General features: G+C 44.3%; 1 protein-coding gene across 3 annotated transcripts in view; it reads right to left on the bottom strand.

Moving 5' to 3' along the window:
* NRCAM (neuronal cell adhesion molecule) overlaps nucleotides 1-13,428 on the bottom strand; it is a 278,867-nt gene that overhangs the window by 212,184 nt on the left and 53,255 nt on the right. For all 3 annotated transcript variants that reach the window (XM_087861196.1, XM_087861194.1, XM_045793477.2), the window contains exon 2: nucleotides 5,842-6,000. The gene's annotated coding sequence lies outside the window, so the exon portion shown is untranslated. The remainder of the gene's footprint in view (nucleotides 1-5,841; nucleotides 6,001-13,428) is intronic.

Below are 13,428 nucleotides of genomic sequence, written 5' to 3' on the forward strand. Positions count from 1 at the left end.
CAGAAATGTTTTTAAAGTTTAAAACCGAAAGTATTTATCACTTATTGTTATCTATGTATCCATTATGCAGAAGCTTTTAAAAAGCTAGAAAGCCGACAACGAGCAAGAATGGTTTATGAGGATATGGATTTGAATAGATCCCAGGGGATAATGAATCCAGCTTATATGATGGGAAAATGGGAAGAGTCATTAATTCATATTATGCTGCCTTGCTATTCTATTAACGACCGCAAAAATAAATTCTCCAGTCACCATGCTCATTGTAACGTGAGCGGCAAGATATCAGAGCCGAAGCTGGAGTTCAAAAAGTTAATAATAAACCTGAATCGAGAATAATTTCCAATGTACGCAAACAACAAAAGGCAGTGAAGAGTGAAAATTCAAATCCAGCAACATTATCTGATTAGAAATCCGCCGTCATTGTCCTCCACCAAAATGGCCCACAAATTGCTGATGTCGTCTATGACCTCTCTAGTGGGACTGAATGTGTATCAAAAGTTGGTGGCTCAGCATTTCCTTTCCCCTTTCTTTTTAAAATCCCACACTACAGAAGGGCATAGGGTAACACATTTTACTGCTAAGTATGAGTTGAGCCTGTTGGAAGACTGCCCGTTCAAAACGTCACCCTGGCCACTCACCTATGGCTCCTACTTTCTAATAGGAGTGGTTCCCAATAAGCCTAGTCCAGCAGACTTCTGTGCTCTCACCACAGGGTGGGAGGAGGGCTTCAATACTTGGACACTATTTCAAACTCTAAATACTTTTATTTATCTATCTATATATTTATTTATGTAATTTTGAGAGAGACAGTGTGTGCGCTAGCGGGAGTGGGGTGGGGGCAGGGGCAGAGAGAGAGGGAGAAAGAATCTAAAGCAGGCTCCAAACCCAGCATGGAGCTCCATGCAGGGCTCGATCTCACGGCCCTGAGATCATGACCTGAGCTGATCATGACTTGCACGCTTCACCAACTGAGCCACCCAGGCGCCCCCCAGCTCTAAATACTTTTCAGTGGCAACTCCAAAGCTAACATCAACTCTCTCCAGTGCTTCGTCCGCATGATAGCACTTGCATACTCACACTGGCGTCGGAGCAGAAAGCCGCCAGCCAGTGCTGTTGCCTTCGGTACCCTGCCCACAGTAAGAGAGCTCAGAAGAAGACCCTACAACCAAGCCGAACTACAGTGGCGAAAGGCTGGCGTGCCCTTTCCTAGCCATCCTACCATCTTGGGCTCTCTGTCTTCAGTGGCTCCCATATCTGTCCATCCTTGTTCGTGCTGTTGTTCTCCCAACGTAGCCATGCTATGCAGAGCACGAAACTATCCATGTCTCCCTATACCGGCCCCCACTTACCCAGCGAAGGGTGGTGCACCCGCCGCGCATATCCACGATACACTGTTTCCACTGCCGGTTCCATAAACACAAACTGCCAAGGGTTGCACGTTCTGGAGACATCATGTTAGTCTGTGTCTTTCATGCACAGAACATGAGTGAGACAGAAAAAGAGATGCAGAGAAGAGACAGACCGAAAAAAGAGAGAGACCCAAACAGGAAGACCTATTTCGTGGGCCCTGCATCAACGAGTGTAAACTCCTTTTGTTACTGGCCGCTTTCGGGATGAGTGAATCATGTTCTGTACACGCACTCTGACGACTTGCAGCCCACTGCTTTCACAGCAATGACTGACCAGTCTGTGACTTTCAGAGAACAGCTCATTGTCCTTGAGACCACCTACAACTCGCTAGCACGTGCCATCGTTCTCAGCTACACCAACTCAGCATTTCCATAAATTCATTTTCTGTCCATAAACGTCATTGGGTATTGCAATGTGTTTGACCAAATCAGAAATACCTTGGGCTTAAAAGAGTTGGTTTTAAAATAATTAATGAGTGTCCTTTTTTTAATGTATGAAAGTTATATTTTATTTAAAAAGGGGAAATAAAACCGGAAAGTGGGTTGTGCAGCTAGTACTTGAACTGTGTGCGAACGTGCCTAACACGATGTGACTGAAAGTACCCAGTAGGGGAGCACCTGGGTGGCTCTGTTGGGTAAGTGTCTACTTTTGGCTCAGGTCCTGATCCGAGGGTCCTGGGATCGAGCCCCGCATCGGGCTCCCCACTCAGTGGGGAGTCTGCTTCTCCTCCCTGCTCTTGTGTGGTCTCTCTCTTTCTCAAATAAATAAATAAATTCTTTTTTAAAAAAATGAAAGTAGGGAAAAATTGGCTGGATAATGGATGTTGAGATGATTATCCTTTTTTAAGTAGATCTGAAACATGGGTGGTTTTGATTAGTCTCTACTGATCCTTCATTTCAGTAGTGGAACCAGCTTAGAGAAAACAAAAACAAAAGCCATGTTAAAAAAGTTTCAATTACCAAAATTAAACATCAGGCCTAAAATAATAAAGCAAAAATGTTTGTTGAATGGAGAGTGGCTGGCCAAGGCACAGGCCATCGGCATGAAGAGTTTGATTTAATTCAATTTCTTATTACTTTTAAGATATCTAGGTAACCTCACAGCAGTGCAATAAAAATGAGGAATAAAAGAAAATGAGTAGGTGGAAGGGGCAGCCTGACTTTCAACAGACCAGGGCCCTGACTCTGGCTGTTAGCATTAGATTAGGTCAGTTACTTAATTTTGCTCCAAATTAATTTTCTTTTGTGTAAAAGTGAAAGTGAAGATTAATGTCTCTGTAAAATTTCTGGGAAGATGGCAATGAAAGGAACTACAAAGAGTAAAAAGGGAGCATTTTGTGATTTTCTGACAGGTCTGAAACAAAAAAGTCAGTAAGCTAATTAAGGCCATAGTAATCAAATAAAACTCACTCAAAATAGTACGATTGTCCATATTATTTGAATTTAAAATTTCTACCCATGACATTCCCTCAAAGAAGGCTCTGAGTAATGTCTAACTGGGGTAGACTGCTCTGAAACAGTGCGGCCTCTGTTTTAACAGGCTCCCTTCATGACGTGCTGAGTGATGCTGGGGAAACCCAAAGGAGGGACCCTGACGCAACCTGGAGAACGCAGGAAAGATCCTGCCCCGGTCTCCCGTGGGCAACGCTCAAATCTTGGCCAGAGCAATGGAAGTGATGACTAGATAAGAAACCAGGAGATAAACAGAAAAAGAATATCCTTTGGAGAATAAAGCATGTTCCCTACATCACTCTGTAAATACTGTGAATTCAAATGACCAATGGCACTAGCCTGTCACTCCGAAATCTTAGGGTTTTCACTGTTTGTTTTAAATACTGGTTTAAGTTTCCTTTCATCAAACTAAAAAAGTTCCCACATTTGTCCTAGGAAAAGATATTTATTTATTTATTTATTTATTTATTTATTTATTTAGAGACTCCGTGAGCAGGGGGAAGGGCAGAGCAAAAGCGAGAGAGACTCTCAAGCAGACTCCCTGCTGAGCACAGAGCCCAACATGGGGCTCGATCCCACAACCCTGAGATCATGACCTGAGCCAATATCAAGAGTCAGAGGCTCAACCGACTGAGCCACCCAGGGGCCCCCTAATTTATTAGACTAAGAAAATAAGACCAACAAATACAGATACAAATGAAATGGTAATTGTGAATGTGGTGAGTTGAGTTTTAAGGGTATGAATAGATAACGTTTCTATTGAAGTATGGCTGACATATAATATTATACTAGTTTCAGGTGTACAACATAGTGATTCAACAGTTACATACAGTATGAAATGCTCAGCATAATAAGTGCAGTCACTATCTCTCGCCAAACATTATTACAATATTATTAACTGTATTCCCTATGCTGTACTTTTTCATCCCCATGACTTATGTATTTTATTTGTTTGTTTGTTTGTTTATTTATTTATTTTTAGAGAAGGAGGGAGAGACTGGGGGGGGAGGGGCAGAGGGAGAGAGAATCCCAAGCAGGCTCCACGCCCAGCACAGAGTCCCACATTGGGCTCAACATCACAACCCTCCATGACCTGAGCCGAAACCAAGAGTCAGACGCTCAACCGACTGAGACACCCAGGTGCTCCTATTTATTTTGTACTGGAAGTTTGTACCTCTTAATCCCCTTCCCCTATTTCACCCATCTCCCAACATCCCCCCATCTGCCAACCACCAATTTGTTCTCTGTATCTCTGAGTCTCTTCCTGGTTTTTTGTTTTTTTTGGGGTTTTTTTAAGATTTTATTTATTTGAGAGAGAGACAGAGACAGAGACAGAGACAGAGATAGTGACAGAGAGCACAAGCAGGGAGGAGAGGGAGAAGCAGGCTCCACACTGAGCAGGGAGCCAGATGCGGGACTCGATCCCAGGACCCTGGGATCATGACCTGAGCTGAAGGCAGACACTTCACCGGCTGAGCCACCTAGGCGCCCCTCTTTCTGGTTTGTTTTGTGTTTTAGATTCCACATATAAGTGAAATCGTTATTTTTATCTTTTTCCATCTGACTTATTTCAAAAGCTTAAATACAAACTTGAAGTTATATTTTAAAAAGATTTTTAACTATTGCCATAACTCCTAAATCAATTTTTCTAGCCTGGAACCCTCCCCTAACCTCCACACTTACACTTCCAGCTGCCCAGTGGACATTTCTACTTAGATGTCCCACATGTACCTCAAAGTCCTTTGGACCAGGGTCTGCTTCCCCCTAAATTCCCTTTATGTCACCAGAGTCAGAAACCTGAGAATTCCAGATCCTAACATTTTCTCACTTCCAATGCCCAAACCATCACCAAATCCAGCACGTTCCAGCTCTTTCAAAGCTCTCTTCCTCTGTTCCTCACTGCTTCTTCTCTACTGTCATCCCTCTCATCTCTTCACCAGATCAGTGCAAAACAAATCTTCCTTTAATCTTGCTCACCTCCAGCTGTTTCTCTACACTCTCTCCGAGGTAACATGCCTAAAATACCAATGACTGCCATCTTAAATCCCCTCAGTGCTCACACACACACACACACACACACACACACACACACACTTCATACCTGCAGTTCAGCAACGCTGAACAACTTACTACTTCTGCGTGCAGGTTTCGCACCACTCTCCCACGGCTCTTCCTGGCAATACGCTACTCCATTCCACCAGGCCAACTCCTAGTCATCTTTCAAGGGCCATTTCGGGGGCCACCTCCTCCAAGAAGCGTACTTTTACACACACAATCTCTGGCCCAGGCTGCATTCAATGTCTTTTTCATTCTTTATTTCACTCTCGATACACTTTTATCATATTGGATGGTCATATCTATTTATGTATCTGTCTCTTGCACTTGGCAGATATTCCTTGAAGGTAAGGACTTATATCACCTTTGCTTCCTGAGATCCCAGCAAAGTTTACAGAATCAAAATAAAAACGAATCAAACTATTAAAAAAAACAGACTGGAAGGCACAAGAGTATTTTGGAGGATTATAAATATTTGGAAATAGCAATTGTTTTTCTTACTTATGCAAATAATACTTCATGGTTTACAAAGTGCTTTCATATATATTATTTTGTTTTATCCTGAAAGCAATTCTAAAAGGCAGGGTAAGGCAAATACGAAGGCTCTCAGAAACCCTAAAAACATAAGAAATTCCTCTGAGAAGAGAAATGTTATGATTTTTCAAGGTGCGTGTATGTGTGTGTGTGTTCAAATAAATCTTAGATCAGAGCTACAACTTCAAATAAATTCCTGTTGCATCAAAATAGCCACTTGAGTTCCTTCACAACTACTAAAGAATTCTCCTAAAAAAGAAAAACTCTCAACTCTTTGTAGAGAATTTTCAATAATCTATCCCCTTATTCACTCTTTTCCAAGAAGTAGATTTGAGAACACAGAACAGCTAATTTCGATTTCTAAAGACAAAGAGAACTGATTCGCTCTCACCTTCAGAAGATCCACTGGGGCCAAGAGTCTCCTGAAAGTTTCCCTGATGTTTGAAAGCTGTCCTTTTCTCAGGATGATGCCAACAGCTGACAGCAGCTTTGGCCAAAGTCTTCAACAAACACGGGTAGTGGGTGCTGAGGAAGAAAATCACAAGGATTCCTGAATAGGAAACAAAAAACACAAAACACAGAATAGTGTAAATTGCTTTGGGTTAGTTAATTCTATTAAGCTGATATTTCATTCTACCATCCTACTAAAATCGACAAGGGGAACTTAATACATATTAAATTCCATGATTAACTTTAACCACACATTTCTGTACTTAAGAATATCAATGGCTTAACTTTAAGCAATTTAATGGCCACAGGTAATGAAAACAGGTAACATAATTCCAATGACATTCTAGCGTAGGATAGGAGTCTGAATGACCCCTAAACAGCAGGAAACAACTGTGCACACAAATTAAAGAGGAAAAATAGGCACTTGATCTTATTCTCCTGTAATACTTCATGGGAATACTGGTCGCTTTACAATCACATCAACACACGGGCCGTGCCTGGGAAGAATCTAATATCGACTGAAAAGAACAAATAGTGAAGAACGAAGTATTTGATCAAGGTTGACGATGTCAGGGAGGAACTCAGCAAAGCAATTACATTTCGGAGGCGGCTTTCAAAGCGGTGAGAAAAGAAAGCGTCTGGGAATAAAGGACGTTGCTAAACCCATCATTGTAAGAAAACAAGCATAAGGTTAAGGTAGAACGAGACGGAACGAGCCTTCATTAAATGGAAACCAACTAACAGAGGCGTTGAATACTATGCTTAATACCTCACTTTTAAGAGAACGGGTAAAAATCACAGAAGAGAGTGTTTATTCAGAAAACCTCTTTCAGGGGCGCCTGGGTGGCGCAGTCGTTAAGCGTCTGCCTTCGGCTCAGGGCGTGATCCCGGCGTTATGGGATCGAGCCCCACATCAGGCTCGTCCGCTATGAGCCTGCTTCTTCCTCTCCCACTCCCCTGCTTGTGTTCCCTCTCTCGCTGGCTGTCTCTATCTCTGTCAAATAAATAAATAAAATCTTTAAAAAAAAGAAAAGAAAAGAAAAGAAAAGAAAACCTCTTTTAAACCAGAACTTGGGGTCAGAGTGCAGCGAGGAGAGCGGAAGGCGGGAGTGCTAGACCTGCTCCCAGCACTGAACGTTGGCTTGCTAAGTGCTTCTCAACCTTGCGGGCACTGGGCGAGCTTCTAGAAAGTATCACTGGCTTGGCTCCATCCAGGCCAAATAAATCCCTGACATGAAATCAGAATCTCAGGCGGGTTGGGGCCCAAGCACGGGCACTTTTTCCCAAGGACACAAAGTCAGAGAAGATGCTCCAACATTCGGCCTCTCCCTAACGGTCTGCACCTGATAACTCAAGTTTGTCTTAAAACAAACATGACTTAAATTAATAGTATCCAAAGTTTAAGACCCTATAAAATTAAATAGTGCCCCAATTTTTGAGAAGAGGAGACTGAGGCTCTGAGAAGTACAGTGACATAGGCAAGGTCCAAGCAAAAGAACACCTCGAGGACGGAATTGAGGCTTCCGGGGAGATAATGTCAGATCCTGAACAGGGGCTGGACCCAAGTTTCTCTCCGGCCAGGCCGGGAAGACAGAAGACCTGGAGCCACACCCAGACTAGGGACGGATGTCATAGGCTCTCCGGGCTCCCACCCCCTCCAGAATAATAAAGGTAAGAAGAACCCTACTAGCTAAATGACAGCACTTCATAGGCGCTAGACACTGTGCGAAGAAGTGCTTCCACCCTCTCGAAATTCTCAGACCCAACTACTATTATACTAGTTTATTTATAATTTATGAATGAGGAAGTTGAAGCCAAGTGAGCTCAGTCTTGTCTCCAGAAAGGGGGAACTAGAATTTTAACGAAGCGAGCTTCCCTCCTAACCCGGTATTTCCTAGCGGGAGGACAGTTAACAGAATGCTGGAGGCAAGGCTGCTGCGCTGTGTCTGCTTCTGTCTTTTTTGGTGACACGCAGTCTCCCACTGGGAAGTGGCGACAGCGGCATCCCGGAGTCTTGCTGGTGCTTTCAGATTTTCTCAGATGAAATATGAATTTCTGTTGTTTGTGACGGGATTAACATTTTATGGAATGATTTTTATTCTCCCTTCACAACACACACACACACACACACACACACACCCAACCCACCACGCCACACATACTAGCACACCGCACACATACATCACACACATACCTCACACACACAAACACACCACATACATACATCACACACACACACACACACACACATCCAAATTAGTAGAGTTTGAACGGTGAGATCTAATTACACGACTTCAGAGACTTCAGTTGCTTGGGCAACTCTCTGAAGAGTCACCAGCGAAACCTGCCCTACCTGACTCAGGCCATCCCGAATCTGAGTTTGAAAGCCTAACTGAAGTATCTGGAACATCATTTACGATGCATTTGGGAAAAAAATTATCCAACATTCTTACGCTCTTCTTCAATCATCTTAGAGACGTGTCCCTGTTGTAGTTTGTTGCCCCATTACATTTACATTATGTAAATCATCCCCTTTCTTTAAATGGCGTTGTTATTGACTATAATAAAATCCAATTTACAAATAGCCCACCTATGAAATGTATTTTATTTAAGAAGCTAAGGCAAAAACACTACTGTTTCTGACACCTTAGGCATACCCTAATTATACGGTCGTAGAATTATCTTCGTGGCTCATTTTAGTAATAATGCACAAAGATGGTTTTCATTAGACCCTTCGGGGAAGAAATAAAAGAGTGGCAATAAAGATAAAAACACACAATTTGGGGAATTGGAGGGGGCCTAGAAAGGTCACTGTATCCAACCACCTATCTGCCTGTGGCCTTTTCCATTTCAAGGGACTCTGCATGAAGTTGAATCCTGCTTCCTGCAGCTTTCATTCACTGGTCCCAATTCTGGCCTTTGGAGACCTATCCAGATTCACATTCCAATGCAAACTTCCCAGCCCCAGCCCACTGCTCCGACAAGCAGGGGTAAGCTGTGGTTGAACAGAGGTGGCCACTGACTGGACCGGGTGTGGGCATCTGATGTGGGCGTGTCCCACAGAGGCTGGTGGATGAACGAGGAGGTAGCTTTGTGCAAGGGTCCTGCCCCAGAAGAGAGATGATAATCAGCCACATCAATCAAACCAGCTCTCTCTGGGATTTGGAGTGGACGTCAGGTGGCAGAGGAGAAGCTCCAGAATATGCAGAGGGAAACAGAAAGGCCGAAAGAGGGATCATGAGAGAGAAGAGGCACCCCTGAAGTTGCCTGCCCCTGATAACACCCCACTTTCCAGACCCTCCCAGACAAGGAAGCTGTGTGGGAAGTCTCTGCTCCTTAGGGGGTCCTGAGTCTCTGGTCTCTACAGCTCCAAACACGCCGTACATATGGACTAAAACAGCAGCACCTCATTTACCGGCCGTTCTTAGAGCTGCGAGTCAGGTCGACAACAAAGATCTCCCTTATCTTTCTGTAGGTATCGTTAGAACCAAGTAAAGGCTTTATTTTCACCCCATTAATAGTTCATCTTTTAAAAATGGAGTTCATAGATGAGACATAAGAACTAGGAAGATTGGTAGGAGAAGAAAGGGATAAAGAAAGGGGGGTAATCAGAAGGGGGAATGAAACATGAGAGACTATGGTCTCTGAGAAACAAACTGAGGGCCTCAGAGGGGAGGGGGGTGGGGGAATGGGATAGACCGGTGATGGGTAGTAAGGAGGGCACGTATTGCATGGTGCACTGGGTATTATACGCAACTAATGAATCATCAAGCCTTACATCGGAAACCGGGGATGTACTGTACGGTGACTAACATAATATAATAAAAAATTATTAAAAAATAAAAATAAAAAAATTAAAAAAATAATATAAAAATGGAGTTCATTATTCCAACTTGCCAAAAATTCTCAACTTCTCAATTCTGCCCTTCCAGAATAGTTGTTATGCCTTTTACCTTCATGCCATCTACAAATTAGACAAGCATGCCGTCTACAATGACGTTCATGCCATGACAAAAACACTACGGCACTATTTCACAAAGAGTGGTATTAAAAACAGCGAGACCCAAACTGTTAATAAACAAAAATAAACGTATTTTAAGTGTCAAGGTCATTACCTAAAATTAATAGTTACCAATTTTCCAAATTGACTGCAAATCATCCTGAAGCTATAAATTGCTACATAAACTGACATGACCAAGCAATTCATCTGCTGCATAAAGGTTTTAACATTGAACTTGGTAGAAACGGCCAAACCCAGAAGAATTAGATTCCAGCATCATTAGAGAAAATTAGGTCATAGTTGAGATAACTGGCAACATGAACTTTGTCATTAGAATAATTACCTGTGCAGCAGACCAAGAAGTCATGTTTGAGAAGCATATTGCAAAAACAGGGCCAAGTTAGCTCCATCCTTCCCGGAGGCAATCATGGAAATTAGCAGAATCTGTCATTTTAGGTCATCTGGTTTGCCCATGCCAAAGTGAAATTGTTCCCCAAAGATCTCAACTGCTTTGTCTAATTTAGCTTTCTGTAGGTCTCACGGGATCCCTCTTTATAGTAAAGAGCCCCACGCTGAAGAGCTTTTTAAGTTCTCGTGTCTGCTGTTCTCAGTTTTTCTGTGTGTACCGTTCCTGTCAGACCATGAAGCCGAACTTTCTGCTGGTGGTCAGTGTGCCTGCCCAGAACAACCCAACCCGTCCTCACTGCCCTAACCAGACACTTCCGGTCCTCCCAGGACTGACTTTGTGTGAAGACAGACTGGAAATCCTCAGAGGGAGGGCCCGATGGGCCCGTCTACAAAAGCACGTGAGCATGCATGTAGATTTCCCACCATCTCTGTTGAACACACGGTGGCCTTCCTGGCTTGCTTCTTTTTTTTCTCAGCTGTGTCAAATTGTTCAACTGTTCATTCAACAATTACTGTGTGATCCACTGGGGTCAACGTACTACCCTGGGAGGTGTGAGACACACAAAGACAACTAGGACTTGGCAGCTTCTGCTTAAAGACAGAGATGAGAGCTCCTAACACCATCTTGTGTTGTAGGGCATTTTAAGATTTATTTCTCACAAAAGTCATCTCACTTGTCACTGAAAAATAAGTATTTTTCTTGCCATCTTACGGATAAAAACAAAGCTTCGGTAAGGTTAGGTGAGTTATGAGTCATTGATTACAGCAAGCAAGTGGCAAAGCCAGGACTCCAGAGGTGAGCTTTGGGATTCCCAGTCTACGTCACTCCCACCAACCCATGGGCGCATTCATTGTTTATGCACATAGAATGACTACAGAACAACATATATTAAAAGCCTATTCCATACTGGGTACTTTGGGCATATATCTGATCCATATATTTGATAGCAACTTTACACGGCGGGCGATTTCATCATCCCATCCTCTAGGAGAGAAAAGCAAGGACAAGGCGCAGAAAGGGAACGAATGGCCCAGCGTGGCATGGCTAGTAGGCGGCCAAGGGTGATAAACACCATGAGAGCAGTGCCACCCGGAAGAAATGAGGAGGAAGTCACTGGATCTGTTGCTAGGAAGGACGCTAAGAAAGTTTGGGAACGTTTTCTAGCATTTCCAGAACAGTGAGACTTTTCTTCTCTTGCAAATCCTGTGAGAAGACACTGGCATCAGAGACGAGAAAAACATGGCAGTTCCAAGAAAAGAAGGCAACGTGGCGCTCCCCTCTCCCTCCGCCGTGGCTAGGGGCGTGTGAGTCACTTGATGGCACAGGGAGCTGCCGACATGAAGGCCATCTGCTGCTTTATTTAACACTCGCAATGTATATTTTCTAGTCTTTCAAATTCTTTGGCTAGATCACGCTGGTTAAGCAAAGCAGAGAGAAGACTCCCTTGGCATTCGTGGCCTCATGTTTGTGGCTGGTGATTTTAGAGTGACTGCCCGGGAGGCTCACTGAGTGTGACATAGCCCGGGAGGCTCACTGAGTGTGCCAGGACACCAACGGGAAACACGCACGCTCGCTGGCCGCCCGGCACCCACACCTTGGTGCAGGTTCCTGACTCTGGACCTGATTTCAGGTATGAAAGGAGGGAGCCAGGAAGAAAGGAAGTGTGCTCCAGCATTCAGTGGGTGGCTCTCATGGCCCAGAGGAAGGGCTAAGAGGTTCCTACACAAAGCTTCCGTTAATCCTACAATAATCCCACAAAGTGGCCCGTATTATACCGATGTTCTAGATGGGCATATGGACACACAATGTGCATCCTGGAGTCAGAGAGCCTGTCCACGTCAGAGATGGGACTTGAATGCGGTCTGTCTGACTCGCTGCTATGGCATCCCTCTTACATTTCTGCTGATGTCACAGAATGAGCAAACAAGTAAATAAAAACTTTGCGAGGAGGGGAAGATGCTGAGAGATAAAACTTGAGTTAATGTTGGAAAGCCAATTAACTTTAGACACGAGGTACAGTCCCTGACTTACGATGGTTCAGTGTACGATTTTTGGACTTTACGGTGGTATGAAAGCAACAGGCAGTCCATAGACACTGGACTTCAAATTTTGAATTGGATCTTTTCCCGGGGTAGCGGTATGTGGAACGATCCTCTCGCCATGCTGGGCAGCGAGCCGCAGCTCTGCCAGCCACGCGATCACTGGGGTCAACAAGCCAAACACGTGTAACCATTCTGTTTGTCACTTTCAGTACTATATTCAATAAATTACATGAGCTGCTCAACACTTCATGACCAAATCGGCTCTGTGTTAGATTTTACCCAACTGTCTGCTAATGTAAGCCTTCTGAGCACCAGCAACGCGGGCCAGAGGCTAAACTGTGATGTCCGGTAGCTTAGGTGTATTCAATACGTTTTAGACTTATGATATTTTCAATTCACAATAGGTTCATCGGGACGTAACCACATTGTAAGTCGAGGAAGATCCGTATATTAAAAGACAAAAAAACCAAACCACAGGGCACTTAGTGGAAACATGTCCCATGGGAAAAGCCAAGCGCCGCTACAAACCTTTCCATATTCTTGAATTGAGAGATGCCCTGAAGTCTTAGAAATCAGTCCCCATAGGGCCTGCTGTGTTCCTGGGAATTCAGAGGTAGAGGGAGAAACGTGTCAAAGACAGGAACAGGTCTGGCCCAGCAGCCGATGAAGCATGTGAACGACACGTATACTGTGAAGTGTCAATAAATTGCAGGGGGGTCCCGAGGTGGGAGAAAGCACCTCAGGCTGGGATTGGGCAGAAAGTACCGCCCACCTCTCTGAGCCAGCGGCAGTGAAAGAAAGGGGTGACACTGAATGGTAACTCTAAGGGGGCAGCGGAGATGAGGGGTGATTTTAGGCCAGGGGAGATGTGAGCGCATATGTAACCATGAAGACAGAGGAAAGAGGAGAGACCAAGAGGGGCGGGGAAGGGGCGAGGTGGGGGGAGCCATGCGTGGCGACAGCGGTGGACAGAGCGCTAGCCTGGGGCAGAGGGCTGGGTGCAAGGGACGCACGCGCAGACTCAGAGAGCCCCTGCCAGACTTCAACCACTTTCCTGACCCATTTCAGGTCTTCCCC

This window comes from Ursus americanus, chromosome 3 (genome assembly GCF_024610735.1).
Source record: "Ursus americanus isolate L20-20 chromosome 3, mUrsAme1.1.p, whole genome shotgun sequence".
NCBI classification, from domain to species: Eukaryota; Metazoa; Chordata; class Mammalia; order Carnivora; family Ursidae; genus Ursus; species Ursus americanus.